This window comes from Vulpes vulpes, chromosome 12, assembly GCF_048418805.1.
Source record: "Vulpes vulpes isolate BD-2025 chromosome 12, VulVul3, whole genome shotgun sequence".
Taxonomy (NCBI): domain Eukaryota; kingdom Metazoa; phylum Chordata; class Mammalia; order Carnivora; family Canidae; genus Vulpes; species Vulpes vulpes.
The window spans coordinates 116472593-116485000 of record NC_132791.1 but is presented as its reverse complement, the minus strand read 5'-3'; the positions used below and the strand labels follow the sequence as shown (position 1 = coordinate 116485000).

Below are 12408 nucleotides of genomic sequence, written 5' to 3'. Positions count from 1 at the left end.
TTCTCAAAGTTCCTAATCGTTTTTCCCTTCCTGTTAGAAGGGAACTTAAGCACTACCACTTCCCTGCCACCTCCTACAATCAAAGAAGTCCCACTCTTGTACTGTGGATTGCATCCCTTCTATCTCGGAGTTGTTCCTCCAATTATCACCTCTCTCCTGCATCAGCAGTTTTTCTCTCACCTCTGGATTGGTCCCATCAACATATGAAACCATCTTCTTTAATTATTTTTAAACTTTTAATTAATTAATTAATTTTAGGGGATCCCTGGTGGCTCAGCGGTTTGGCGCCTGCCTTCAGTCCAGGACGTGATCCTGGAGTCCCGGGATTGAGTCCCATGTCGGGCTTCTTGCTTGGAGCCTGCTTCTCCCAATGCCTGTGTCTCTGGCACTCTCTCTCTCTGTCTCTCTCTCTCTCTCTCATGAATAAATGAATAAAATATTTTAAAAATTAATTAATTTAAAATAAACTCTATGTCCAACTTGAACTTACGACCCTGAGATCAAGAGTTGCATGCTGTACTGACTGAGCCAGCCAGGTACCCCCTAACAATCTTAATATAATTCTTAAAAAAAAAAAAAAAGGAAAAGAAATCTTGACCCCACATTGTCCTCCAATGACTACCCAGTTCTTGGTTCCTTTTCACAGCAAAACTACTTAAAAGTGCTGTGTGTCATTGCTGTCTCCACTTCCTTACCTCTTCCTCCTCCTCAGCCACGCAGCTGGGCTTTTATTCCCTGGTTCTGCTCTTATCAGAGTCTTCAAGAAGCTCAGTCTTGTCAGGTTGAATAAATAATTCTTGGTTCTCATCCTGTTAAACCTCTGGGCAGTATTGAATCTGCTGACCACTCTCTTCTTGAAATGTTTTCTTGGATTCTGTAACACTATGCTCCCCTGCTCTTTTCTTAACTCAGTGGTCATTAATTTTCAGTATTCTGTATGGCTTCCGTCTTCTGCTTCATTCTTCTGAATCTTGGGGTTGTTTAGGAGGCTACCTTTGGCTGCCTTCTCTATCTACACCCTCTTCCTAAGTGATCTCATCCAGGCCTCGGCTACATACCCAAGGACTAGAAAGTCTTTGTCTCTAACTCTATTTCTTGGAGTCCCAGGGTTGTATAACCAAATGCCTATTTGGCTTTTCCATTTGGGTAATAAAAATAGGAGTAGTTAGCATTTATTGAGTGTTTATTATGGGCTAAGCAGTATTCTGAGTACCTTACATTGACTATTTTACCCAATCCTGACCACCCTGTGAAGTAGCCACTACTATTCCCAGGCAAGAAAACAGGTATGCATTAAAGCACTTGGATATCTAATGGGTGTCTTTACACTTACTATAGCTAGAAACTCTTGATTTTCTCCTTTCTCTGTGTTTGGGATGACTCTGCCATTTACCCACTTGGCCTAAATCACTTGGGCCTAAAATTTAAGTTACCTTTGATCTTTCTCTTTTATTCATATCCCAAATAACCCATCAGCAAATTCTTTCTGCACTACCTCCAGAATACCTTAAATCTAACTTCTGCTCATTTTACCACCCAAACCCCTGACTTCTGCATTATAGTCATTTGGCTGGACTACTCTGTCATCTCCTTGCTTGTGTTCTTATCGCACTAGTTTGTTCTTCACACAGTAACTATATGCTCCCGAGTGTAAATGAATCAAATCTTATTATTCCCACTGTTTAAATCTATCAGTGGCTCTTCCTTCACCCTCCATCCCCCCCCACTGCCAGAATAAATCTACATTCCTTACAGTGGCCATCAAAATCATACATGCTCTGGCCTCTGGTCAGTTCCACTTCTCTGGCATCATCTCTTCTCATTTTCACTCATTCTGCTACAGAGCCAGACTGGCCTTTTTGTCTGCCATATATGCCATGCTTATTGCTATCTCTGGGGCTTTGCGCTTTCAAGCAAGAATACTGCTCCACCTAGATCTTTGTATGTCTGTCTTTTTCTCATTATATAAGGCTAAACCAGGGTTCAGCAAGTTTTTTTTTCTGCAAAGGGCCAGATGGTCTCTGTTGCAACACTCACTTCAGCTGTTGTAGTACACAGGCAGCCATAGACCATACATAAACGGATGAGCATGATGGTGTTCCAATAAAACTTTATGTATGTACACTGAAATTTGAGTTTCATATAATTTTCACTTGTACGAAATATTCTGCTTTGATTTTTTTTCCAGCCATTTAAAAACATTAAAAGCCATTCTTAGCTCATGGGCTGAACAAAAACAGGTGGTAGACCGGATTTAGCCAGTGACCCATAGTTTGCCAATCCTTGGTGAACCATTACTTTGGAGAAGCCTTTCCTGACCACAGGAAGTAACCCCCACAGCTAATTCCCATTGATCCTATTGCCTTGGTCTCTTTATTTGTTATATGTTTATTTTCTGTCTCCACTAGATTGTAGCCTTATTGGGGCAGGAATTTTGTCAGTGTATCTTTAGAGTCTAAAACAGTGCCTCGCAGTTCTCAGTAAATACTTGCTGAGTGAACGAATGCCAGTCACATTTAAATCATGGCTGTAGACTGCTATCTGGTCACCCTTTATTCAGTCTCTTTCCTGCTCTAATTGTGTGTGTGTGTGTGTGTACACACCTTTTCCAGAGTAAACTTCAGAGTTATGTCTTTTCTACATTTGAGCACCAGTGGTAGCTCCCAGCAGTTCATTGTATCAGCCTTGACCATCCTAGAATTAACAAGGTTCTGACACTTCATTGATCTCTTATCTTGGCCCTGCTGTGGCTACTCTTTTCCAACCAGATCAGCTTTTACTAACTTTTGCATCTGATTTTCTACCCGTTATTGTGCCCTCCTATTCTTTTTATTTTTTTATTCTTTTTTAAAGAAGATTTATTTGTTTATTTGACAGAATGCACGCTCTTGAGGTGGGGAGGGGCAGAGAGAATATATTCAAGTAGACTCCCCACCCACCCAGTGCAGAGCCCCTGTGGGGCCAACCCCAACAACCACGAGATCATGACCCCAGCTGAAACCAAGAGTCTGACATCCAACTGACTGGAGCACCCAGGCACCCCATCCCATTTATTCTTAATTAGCCATTGTCCATGATTTATGTCCTTAAGAGCTGTGTTATTGAAAACTTCTGTAGGTTATGAGCCTCTTTGAGAAAAGCTGGAGAAATCAGTCGTTGCATCTGACAAGTGCCCAAATAAAGTTTTTCCTGTACTTTCAGAGAAATTTCTCAGCTTACCCCTACCCATGAATTTTTTTGCAGCTAAATCCTTGCTTAACCCCTTTCCTAAAAGAAGAGAATTTCCCTCCATTGTGCTTTGTATTCATTCCCTCCCGTGCTGACGCCTCCTCCAGTACTTTTTCCATTTATTAACCGCTTTGCTTTTGAGGATTTTCAGTCTCTTTCCTGCTGCTGTGTTCCCCTTTGGCATATAAACATATTCTACTCAAGAAATAATCCTCCCAAGCTGGTCTTTCCCTGCCTTATGCCCTATCTCTTGTTTCCCACATAGATGAGTTTTTCCAAAAGACTAGGCTTATTTCCATTTTGTCACTTTTTTTTTTTTTTAAGATTTTATTAGAAAATTCTCTTAAGCGAAAGAATCTCAAGATTCTTTCAGACTCCCTTCTCAGCGCAGAGCCTGATGCGGGGCTTGATCTTATGACCTGAGCCAAAACCAAGAGTCGGAGGCTCATGCGACAGCCACCCAGGCGCCCCCCATTTTGTCACTTTCTAATCACACCTGTACCCACTGTAGTTTGGCTCCTCCTGCCTTTAATGCTGCATTGAAGTTGGCTGTGCGAAGGGTAAAGGTGACCTCCCAACTTTGTTCTCCCACTCTACAATTTTCAGTCCTTATCCAACTTGACCATCCCTTGCTATATATTCCTTCCCTAGACTGTTGTGTGTCTCCCATGCATGACCTTCCTCTTGGCCGTTCCATCTCCACCTTAGTCCTTGGCTTTCACTTTTATGTTGTTAAGTATAGGTGTTCTGTAGGCATCTGCCAGTGACCCTCCTTTTGTTATTCTCTCCTTGGGTGATTGAATTTTTATGTACTGTTTTGGCATTTATATATATATGTATACATATATATGTATGTATGTGTATATATACATATATATGTATGAGTCCACTGCTATATTTATTTTAAATATATATATTTTTTTCATGGAATCATATATTTTTCCAGATGATTATCCTATCTTACAACTTGGATGAATATTTCAAGTTCCAATGTTTGAAGTGATCTCTCCACTTTTATAAACCTTTCATCTTTCTTGTATTCCCAACCTTGGTAAATAATGCCACAAAACCTAATTTACCTGGGCCAAACACCCTCAAGTTTCTATTGATTCTTCACATTCCCTTAACTCTTCATATCAAAACCTTGTCCACTTGTCTCCCAACTGTCTGTGGAACCTGCCCTTTCCCTCAACCCCCAGCACTACTGCTGTCATTTTATGACTGTGCTTCCTGCCTGTGTTATAAAGGCAGTCTCTACTTACCCACTGCTGTCTTGGTGATCTTTGGAAAATATAAATCTTTTTTTTTTTAATTTTTTATTTATTTATGATAGTCACACAGAGAGAGAGAGAGGCAGAGATACAGGCAGAGGGAGAAGCAGGCTCCATGCCCCGGGAGCCTGACGTGGGATTCGATCCCGGGTCTCCAGGATCGCGCCCTGGGCCAAAGGCAGGCGCCAAACCGCTGCGCCACCCAGGGATCCCTGGAAAATATAAATCTAATCATTCATCTCTGCTGCCTGAAAGTGCTGCTGACCAGCTGCAGAGCCTTCAGGATAAGACCTGTGCTTCCCTGAAGATCAACTTAAAACTCATGACGGCATTGAACACCTTCCCTGACCCGCCTCTGCCTTCTTTCCCTCTTCAGCGTCTTCTGCCGCTTTCCCACACCAGCCAGGGCTTCAGCCATTCTATACTGTTTGTAATTTCATACCACGCTCTCTTGTCCCCACGTGCCTTCACATATATTCTCTCTGCCTGCAATATGCAGTATCTCTCCCTGACCCTGATTTTTTTTTAAGATTTTAATTATTTATTCATGAGAGACACAGGCAGAGGGAGAAGCAAGCTCCCGTGGGGAGCCCAATGCAGGATCCCTGGACCCCAGAATCACGGACTGAGCCAAAGGCAGACAGTCAACCACTGAGCCACCCAGGTGCCCCATCCCTGACCCTGGTTTCTCCTCCCTCAAAAGTTAGAGTAAGTTTTTGTCCTTTCTGAGATGGCTTTTCCTGACTCCTTTTTCCTTGACTGGGTTCGTCTTTTTGCTGTGCTTCCCTCTTCATTCCGTTAGCACATGTATTCCTCTAGCATAGCAGGCAACATGCTTGTGTTCTACTAATTTAATCATTTTAAAAAAGATTTTATTTATCTATTTGAGAAAGAGAGGGAATGAACAGTGGGGAGGGGCAAAGAGAAATAGAGAAGTAGACTTCCTGCTGAGCAGGAAGCCCAATGCGGGCTCACTCCCAGGACCTGGAGATTATAAACTGAGCCAAAGGCAGACGCTTAACCTTATTGAGCCACCCAGCCTCTCCCTAATCACCTTTTTTTTTTAAGATTATTTTTTTGAGAGAGAGAGTGCGTGTGTACACGGAGAGGGAGAAGCAGTCTCCCCACTGAGCAGGGATCCCCACTTGGGGTTCCATCTCAGGACCCCAAGATCATGACCTGACCTGAAGGCAGACACTTAACCGATTGAGCCATCCAGGCACCCCAAATCATCTGTTCTTAACAGGTTTCCAAGTCCTAGAAGGCAGAAGAGTTGTCTTTTATGTTTAGATAAGGTGTCTTCATCCCTCAACCCAGAAATGGGCACACATATTTGAATGGATGAATGAATCAAAGAATGCATGAGTCTGTCCTGCTAGCCTGAGGACAGTCTCCCTATGCATTCTCTCTCTCTTCTTTTTTTAACATTTTATTTATTCATGAGAGACACAGAGAGAGGCAGAGACCCAGGCAGAGGGAGAAGCAGGCTCATGCAGGAGCCTGATGTGGGACTCAATCCTGGGACTCCAGGATCACACTCTGAGCTGAAGGCAGACACTCAACCACTGAGCCACCCAGGTGTTCTTCTCCCTATGCATTCTTTTTTTTTTTTTTTTAATTTTTTTTTTTTTTTTATGATAGTCACACACACACACACAGAGAGAGAGAGAGAGGCAGAGACACAGGCAGAGGGAGAAGCAGGCTCCATGCACCGGGAGCCCGACGTGGGATTCGATCCCGGGTCTCCAGGATCGCGCCCTGGGCCAAAGGCAGGCGCCAAACCGCTGCGCCACCCAGGGATCCCTCCCTATGCATTCTTAAAAGGAAGAACCATTTTGTCTAATTCTTTGGAGTCCACCGCTATTTGCTATAGTGCTGTTACCACAGTACCTACTTAATGTTTTATAAACAATTGTGTTTCTTTTATTTTCATTTTACAAACATTTGTTGAATACCAAGTTTGTGCCAGATACTGGGAAAACAAAAATAAATACATTGTCCCTATCCTCAAAGAATGAACACTCTAGAGAAGGAAATAAACATGTAAATACATTTTTTTAAAAAAAATCTCTTATGCTAATTAAGTACTAGTAATTATGTGTACAGGTCTTTAAAATGCAACATCAAGACCTTGGGTTTTAGAGCTTGAAGCAGGAGATATAAAGGGAAATGTGCCAGCAGAAGTGATAGCTAACTGGAATATACTCCCAAAGGAGCCCTGTTACTCTATCTAACTAGAACTGAGATACACAGTATGCTTCTGCAATGTCTCTTCTTCTTTAGTTGCTCTTAGTGATCTTCTAGTTCTCCTGGGCCCTCCTCATATGATGAAGCCATATATGATGGTACCAAAGCCTAGAAGCTTCAAATTTCCAAGAATTTCAAATAATTAGAGTATTGCGTGATTTTGATACTGTCTGTGGTTATTGATGTTGCTCTCCAGTTGATTCACTGATAAACCTTTGTAGCTGAAGAAATATTATTCTAACTCTTAAGACTAAACATTTTGGAGACCGAATGCAAAGATAAGGTTGCAAAGGGGTTATGTCTGAGAAACCTACCACTTAATTCAGTGCTCTGAAGTGCAAGGGAATCTTGTTAGAAAAGAAAGAAGGGTCGGAGATCCCTGGGTGTGGTTCAGCGGTTTAGTGCCTGCCTTTGGGCGGGGGGGCAGGGAGGGTGATCCTGCAGTCCTGGAATCGAATCCTACATCAGGCTCCATGCATGGAGCCTGCTTGTGTCTCTGCCTCTCTCGGTGTCTCTCATGAATAAATAAATAAAAATCTTTTAAAAAAGAAAAAAGGAAGAAAGAAGGGAATGAGCAGACTGATCCTAGACCTTACTTATCTGAGGCTGGAAGTAGCTGTTTGTTTATTTAACAGAAAAGTTTTCAAAGTAGCCTTGGAACCTCCATCTTAGTCTGGGAAGTGAAGAACTCCAGGTGAGTAATTTTTGCTCTGACTGGTAAATTTGGAAGAATTTAAGGGAGGAACTAAAAATCTATGTATTTTAGTTGGGGGTAAGGAGGAAAAGGCGCTGAGGTTGATCCGTTGAAAGTTTATCAGATCACTGGTGTTACTAGGAACTGTGTCACATCTAATCAGTGCAGATGGTTGAGGTCTCTATTACCTAAACTCTGATTGCTAATGCTGGAGTGGTGCCTAGTTAGAGTACTGAGAGATGGAAATACACATTGCTGTCCTTTGGAAGGATTGTGAAATTTGTTGAATGTTTTTCTATGAACCAAATACTAATATAAGAGGAAGAATGAACTGTTCCAAGACGTAAGCCAATTTTTTATTCCAGAATATGAATTACATAGTATTTTATCCTTCATTGGTGTTGATTTTTATTTTTATTTTATTTATTTTTAAAGATTTTATTTATTTATTAATGAAAGACACAGAGAGAGACAGGCAGACACAGGCAGAGGGAGAAGCAGGCTCCCTGCAAGGAGCCTGATGAGGAACTTGATCCCAGGACCCGGGATCATGCCGTGAGCCAAAGGCAGCCTCTCAACTGCTGAGCCACGCAGGCATCCCCCTGGTGTTGGTATTCATTCATTCATTCATTCATTCATTCATTCATTCATTCATTATTATTTTTTAAGATTTTATTTGTTCATCAGAGAGGCAAAGACATAGAGAGGGAGAAGCAGGCTCTATGCAGGGAGCCCGATGTGGGACTCGATCCCGGGTCTCAAGGATCACTCCCTGGGCCGAAGGCAGGAGCCAAACCACTGAGCCACCCAGGCGTCCCTAGTGTTGATTTTTAAAAGGAAGAATGAAATTGTGCACCTGCCTGTCTGCCTTTAGATACTTCTTGGGAGCAGGAGTCCTGTCTTACTTATCCTTGCATTTGGAGCAGATAGTATATAAATGGTTTTTGAATGAATGAACAAGTAAAAGAAATAGTGCTTTGTTTGGAAAGTTGGCTTGGTAGTACATAATTCCTTGAAACACAGAATTTCATGTATTTTGTCTCAAATGTCTTCATTACATTTTATATGTAAGCATTATTATCTGAATACTTATTTGGGGTTCACTTAGATTCTTTTGCAGGAAAAAAAAATATTTCTTTTGCTCCATCATTTACAAATAGAACCAGACACTAAGGAATTAGAATTCTGCCATTAAAATAAAAATCCTCAAATGTTAAGGTACTTATGTGTAAAATAGAATTTAGTAGAGGTATATACCTGATAAAGGTATGCCAGGAGTTACCAAATAACTGGTTACCCTAGAGTTAGGGATGTGGGTAATAAAGACAGACATTCTACACACTTACTGTTTTTACGATTAGACTTCATTTAGGAAATGACATTAGACAGGTTCATTGCATTCTTGATCACTGGAAGCTAAATATGACATAACAGTATTTTACTGTGCTCAAGTTGGCAAGGTTATTTTTCTATGTTTGGAGGAAAGAAAGTATTAAAATCTTGGCAATCTGGGCTCCAAGGACATCACTGTTCAGAAGGCATCGGTTTGATGGCTCTTCCCTGTACTCTGTCTTGGAATGCTGTGCTCATCAGGGAAAGCCATATTGAAAGGAAAAGTATGTGTGATGAATGGCTGTTTGGGCCCAGTTCCCAGGAATACTTGATCATGTGGAGCATGGTGTCTCTTGTCCCCCTCTTCAGGGCTGTCCAGGCTTATGATGCTACAGTGCCAAATGTGTTTTTAATTGCAGCTCCTTTGTTGGCTTTTTGGGTAGGTATTTTGCCTTAGCTTTTTGATTTTTAGGCAAGTTTAAAATCCTTGGGAAGCCAGTATTGTTACCTTGTTGATGACATCTTCCAGTAACCCCACGTGTTACAGGGGGTGATGGGAGCGAGATGAGCAGGAGGCAGAAAGGATTTCCGCTGAGCACCCTTCAGGAGCAACTCTTTCCCAGCACTTTCTCTCGACTTGGCCTCCCTTAGATTTCTTTCTTTCTTTCTTTCTTTCTTTCTTTCTTTCTTTCTTTCTTTTACGACTTAGTTGGAAGTTCAGAGTCAGAAGGCTAGAGCTCTTTAACATAACAGTGCTGGCTTTTGTTTTTGGCTTAATTGTCTGGATTATTTAAACAATGGGTAGTTATTTTTTTTTAAGCAAGCTTGAAGAAGTCAACCTATATTTCAAGTGAAAAGAAAGTTGGAAGTGGAGTATTTTTTGACTGCTCATTCTTTTCTTATTCCAACTACGAGATCTAAGGAAAGAGTTAACGCTTGCTGTCATGTTGGAAAGTACTCGTGAAATTTAAACATTGGCAGTTCAATTACTGTTTGACAGCTCAGTAGTACTCTGTTTTGGAGCGCATGGCAATTTGGATTGTATAGTTATATTTTGTGGAAGTCTGAAATGGAGAAAAGTGACTCACTAAGGTGGCTGGTGGTGAACAGAGTGTGGGTCTCTTACATTTCTTTTAAGGATTAATAATCATTACCTCACCTGTCGGATACTTCACCTGTTAGTTATTAATGTGTATAGTTGCTAGAACTCTGTTGCCGCAGCACTGGGAGTATAAAATTCATGCATGTCGCAGTGCAGTCCCTGGGTAAAGTGTCAGGAAACCTCAAGGTGTCTTTGTGAAGTGTCTGGATTAGCATGTTGTATGAGGATAATGCAGGAAAAGAATGAATTAAATCAAACTTTAAGGATCTGAAAATGGGCATGATGTTAACTTTCACAGTAGCTGAAAGAATAGCAAATTTGTACTGGTGATGATTTATTTGATTCCTTTAAATAGTTACAATTTTAAATTGTAACTATTTTGGGAGGAAGTCTTTGTAACTAACTATATGATCTTGGCCAAGTCATTTGGCCCCTCCAGAATCCCTTTCTGAAACCACGTCAATAAGAACTACAGTGTGGATAATTTTCAGAGTGATTTTACATAATTACATAATTTACATAAATTACTTCATTTACTCCTTACAACACTTCAGTAAATGAAGAAATTGAGACATAAAAATACTAAGTGACTTGTCTAATATCATCTAGCCTGCAAGTGCTAGAACTGAGTCCTCAGTCAAATCCTGAATGCTCCTTAGTCATGTCATGTGCCCACATGCGAGCTGTGGAGTGGGCCCCTTGAATTTTTTTTTTTTTTTTTTACAGCGTTTGAAGCAACTTACCATGGGGCTATTTTCTTTGCCTACTCTTTTTCTCAAAGTGTGTTGTAGGATTACTATTTTAAATGTCCCTTTTTCCTACCCCAAAAAACATTTAAAAAATTAACAGAATGGGGGCGCCTGGCTGGCTCAGGCAATAGAGCATGAGACTCTTGATCTGGGGCTCATGAGTTCAAGCCCCATATTAGGCGTAGAGCTCACGTAAAAAAAAAAAAAATTAACAGTATGGAATTCCATTATTGTGACAGGTTTTTGGATTAATTGGGTCTTGTGAGTTTGGGCTTTTCTTTTTGTAGTGTAGCTTGCAAGTATAAACCCTGAAAATCATTCCAGAAATTTATTTGGGGTTAAGCCCCACATATATGAGGTTTTCCTAACTTGTAAGATGAAGACGTAGGTTTATTCTTTTTCACAAATAATATTCATGATAAGAATTTAAATTAAATTTAATTTAATGATGAGAAAAGACTATAAAAAGCACTCTACTGTGAATTCTTTAAATTTAGGTTTTACACATTTTTGGAATTATAGTGCTTTTCAGACAGTTCTCTTTGAAGAGGATAATTTCAGGTTTTTCTTAAATTGTTAAATGCTTTAATAATGTTAGCAACTTCAGGACAAAAATCTTAGATTCTAAGAACTGTCTCTCAGTTGCATAGTTTGCTGGGTCTTGGACTTGAAACATTTTGCTCCTCAAAGCATTTAAATTTAAGAGCTGAACCTGCTAATTTGTCTAAATGGTTGCATGGATCTTTTCATATATTCCTGATTAATAAGTAGTTAAACGGATTAGCACCTGACTCTAGCTTTAAACTAACTGGGGAAACAATGTTTCAGAAAATTCACAGATGTTGTCCATATGCATGTAGTCTTTGCTGTTGAGAAGAAAATTTGGGGGCTTTAATTTTAGAACAAATTTTGAGGCTTGGCTTATCAGTATAAATTGGAGGTTTGAGAAAAATCTGTCTTTCGATCCTTATTCTTGTTTTATGTGGATTTTGTTTCTGAAATCTGAAATTCTTTCATCTCTTTCTGGAAAGAACTCAGTTTCTGAATCAGTGAATTTCTGTTAATCAGTTTGTTTAATTAGACCACCTTTCTTGAGAACTTGTCAAAAGAAGTTAAATTCTTATGAATATTTTTGAAAGGGCAGGTTAAAAGTTAGAGGTAAAGGGAAGCTTTTGCCTTTTCCAAGTATAACAGAGAATAAGATGCTTCCCTGAGTTCTTGAATGCATTATTTCATCCTGTATGCGGTCAATTCACGATCCCTTTCACAAATGCTGCTGCCCACCATTAAGTCTCTTATCACAGGGCATTTTAAAATGATGCCATAAAATGCATGTTGAGAATCTTTGGATCTCAAATGTATAGAAATCACATCTAAATGTCAATTCCTGAGTTAAGGAACTGACAATTATGGCAATTCAGTCTCTATTAATATTTAGTAGACAAGAGATTATGTTATGGTTTATGTTATTCCTTATGTGTGTGTAAACTTACTGCTTGTTGAAAAGATTTGTTTGTTTTATTGGGGCTGTATATTTCTGCCATTGTACTGATTTGCTTACTTGAATTAAAGCTGTTCTTTAATTGTTTTGGGCTGTATCTATGGTTTGAAATTTAAGACTGTCCCCTGTGTTCTATGCACCAAAGATGACATTTCAATGCATTGTTCTATTACTACACAGCTCTTATTTGTCTGTAATGAAGCTGTATGACTGGGTCCATTTATTTCAATATTAGTTGTTTTATATTATCCATATAAATGGTAATGATTAATATATAGAGTAAT

At 40.0% G+C, this 12408-nt stretch overlaps 1 protein-coding gene across 4 annotated transcripts in view; it reads left to right on the top strand.

Moving 5' to 3' along the window:
- Positions 1-12408, top strand: part of KMT2A (lysine methyltransferase 2A) — an 88203-nt gene that overhangs the window by 16973 nt on the left and 58822 nt on the right. The window lies entirely within an intron of this gene.